At 37.5% G+C, this 3,141-nt stretch overlaps 1 non-coding gene across 1 annotated transcript; it reads right to left on the reverse strand.

Moving 5' to 3' along the window:
- Positions 1-303: 303 nt before the first annotated feature.
- Positions 304-439, reverse strand: LOC125999647 (small nucleolar RNA SNORA70). The gene has a single exon (XR_007492151.1). It is a non-coding gene; the product is annotated as a small nucleolar RNA SNORA70 (small nucleolar RNA).
- Between the last annotated feature and the right edge of the window lie 2,702 nt (positions 440-3,141).

A 3,141-nucleotide genomic window follows, 5' to 3' on the forward strand; every position in this document is an offset into this window, starting at 1 on the left:
ATTTCTAAGTGCATAGCCAGGAGTAACCTCTGAGCATCACCAGGGGTGGCCCCAAAACAAAACAAAAAAACAAAAGACTTGGTAAAGCCTCTCCTCAGGTCATTCAGGGAACTTAAACTTGTCATCCAGATCTATCCAAAAGCCCTTTATTCTGTAATTCGGTATGGAGTGAAAAGACAACTTGGTCAATGTGGACTCTAGCTACTCTGCTCTAGGGCTTTTTTAAAGACAATGCCCTTCATACTTATTTAGAATATAAGGTTGGAAACAGTAATAGAGATTATATGAGTGTCTTCTGCAAAGAACTGTCTCCAGGGTTCTTTTGAAGGACTTGTACAAGTCACAAGCCTCAGAACCACCAAGGAGTCTGTTTGCTGTTTGCAGTCATCTCTTCCCGGGTCTCACAGGTCAGAGAACAGGGTGGTCTAATTGACTGCATCAATATGTGGCTTTTATTGCATTGTAATTCTAAAATGAATGAAACCTTGTTTTTAGAATAAATGGAAAGAGTTTAAGGTGCTGCTAATAACAAAAGTGAAAGAACTATTGTTTCACTCATGAAATGTTAGTAAGAAAAGACATAAGCCCCCCAAAACAGCCTCTAATTATCATTTCTGGTTTTGTTGAAATATATTGTGGTTACTAGTGGGAAATGGAGGGTAAGGGAGGTGTGGTAGAGTTAGAATTGAAAGCAGTAATTCTGGCATACTTTTATGTTAAACCTTATCTTGAAATACAATTGAAAAGCAATTAAAGAATGATAATAGAAACAACCTCCCTCCAAGGATATGACTATTAGAACTGAAGTGATACTTAAGTACTAATGTATTTTTTCGCACTTAAGTCTTCAAAGTAATTCTTTTTTTTCTTTTTTGGATTTTGGGCCACACCCAGTGACACTCAGTGGTTACTCATGGCTATGCATTCATTAATTGCTCCTGGCTCAGGGAACCATATGGGACACCAGGGATCGAACTGTGTTCCATTCTGGGACAGCATGGTTTGCACTATTGTTACTGATGGCATACCTTTGCTGTTAGTTTCTCCACTTTCAGTACTGAGTTCTTGTCCAGAACGATCAATGCGACATACCATTGTCAGAGTAGAACCTCCTCTACTCTAGCTACATTCACGGTTCTTTGTGGTGAGCTTTCTACCATGGGTCGTACCTCCTGACCTTATCTCTATTGTCTCTGGCTATTATTGCCATAATCTCTTGGTTTCCTTGTATCTCACAAGTGAGTGTGATTATTCTATATCTATCCCTTTCCTTTGGGTCATTTCACTCACCATAATAATCTCCATGTGCATCCTTGTAAGGCAAGTTCCATAACTTCATTTTTCCTATTGTATAGGTGTACCATCATTTCTTTGGCCACTTATCCATTGTTCAGCACCTGGGTTGTTTCCAGATTCTGGCTGTTGTAAGTAGAGTCTTTAGTTTCCTTTGAAAATAATTGCATTGTTTTAGTGCGAGTACACATGGACACATAGTTTTAACTCTTGAATTTCTAATTCCAGCAATGAGTATATTATTTGTAGTGGTGTCGTAATTATACAATCTAAACATCTGGAAATCAGCAGGATACACCCCATGTAACTGTGCAATTTCCAGAGTGAAAGAAAGGGGGAAATATAGGAAAATGTAGCACACTTGTTAAAATACTACACGAAAAGTAAAATTTTTCTGGAATTTAATAAATTTTCTTTTGAAAAGCTATTTTGTGATGCATTAAAACACTTATTAATGAACGCTGGCAATAAAACCAATTTTTTGTAAATACTAATTTCATTTTTCAAATACTAGAAAGTAGTGCTCCCTCGTGGTCTTGACTCTCTCTCTCTCTCTCAAACATTAGAAACTAGAACAATATTTGAATTGGGTTCTATTCAGTTTCTGAGACTGACTATATATATTTCCTGAACACTTAAACTAACATATTACATTAGCATATATTTAAGTAGCTGTCTCTTCAACTAGGCTATAAGCTACATGAGAAAAGTGTATTGTTCTTTATAAATGTACAAAATGCTAGTACAGAGTGGGTGCTTTATAAATATCTCTGGATCTATAGCCAAATAGTTCTAGCAAGCAGAAATGATTCATTATTTCTAAATTCAGTATTTTGTCTCCTTTAGTCAAAAGTGTGAATAGTGAAGTACACACTTTCTTTAAGATTTTGCTGTTGACAGTTTGATTTTGATCTTATTTTGGGGCCCTACCTGCCTCCCTCCATCCCTCCCTCCCTTTCTTTCTTCTTTCTTTCTTTTTTGGCTTTTGGTTCACACCTGGCAGTGCTCAGGAGTTACTCCTAGCTTTTCATTTAGAAGTCACTCCTGGCAAGGTGGGGGACCATGTGGATGCAGGGATTCGAACCTGGGTCCATCCTGTGTTGGCCACGTGCAAGGGAAGCACTTTACAACTGTGCTATCCCTCTGGCTCCCAGGCTTTTATTTCTTAAAATAACTCCCTATGATATATTTTGCAAGAATTTACAAAGAAAATAAGTTTGTGGGGTTTGGGGCTGTGGCTTCAATTGCACCATATCTCCCCTCTGAGCATGAGTGTAGTATCAATTCTTGGCACCACCCCACATTGCCCAGGGAAATCTCAAATGACATGGCTGCTGTGATCTCAGGCACCACAAATGTGTGTGATTTCCAGGTCATCGTGTGAGCATGAGGTGTAGAGTTTCAATTCTTGGCACCACCCTTCGTTGCCCAGGGAAATCTCAAGTGACAAGGCTGCTGTGATCTAAGGTACCACAAATGAGTGCGATTTGCAGGTCATCGCAACCAAGGATGAGTGAATACCACAACCAAGTGTGTAAAAGCCAAGGAAAGGAAATAAGGAAAGGACAGAGGAAGTAAATGTGCATAGTACTCTCTTTGGATACAAGTGGTTATAAAAGAATTAATGTCCTGGCAGTCAAAAGAATAATATTTAAAATAAATTATATGTATATAATATTTAATCCTTTCTCTAGTGAATATGAAGCTACTCAAGACAAAATCTAAAGTAAGATTTTCCTCTTAATAAAAAACATAAGGAAATTATTACAAATGCATGAATCCTAATTATTTTTAAGAAATAATATGTATTATCTTTTTGTGACCTATTTTTCTTGGCTTCAAACTGCT

The sequence above is a fragment of the Suncus etruscus genome, chromosome X, assembly GCF_024139225.1.
Source record: "Suncus etruscus isolate mSunEtr1 chromosome X, mSunEtr1.pri.cur, whole genome shotgun sequence".
Classification (NCBI taxonomy): domain Eukaryota; kingdom Metazoa; phylum Chordata; class Mammalia; order Eulipotyphla; family Soricidae; genus Suncus; species Suncus etruscus.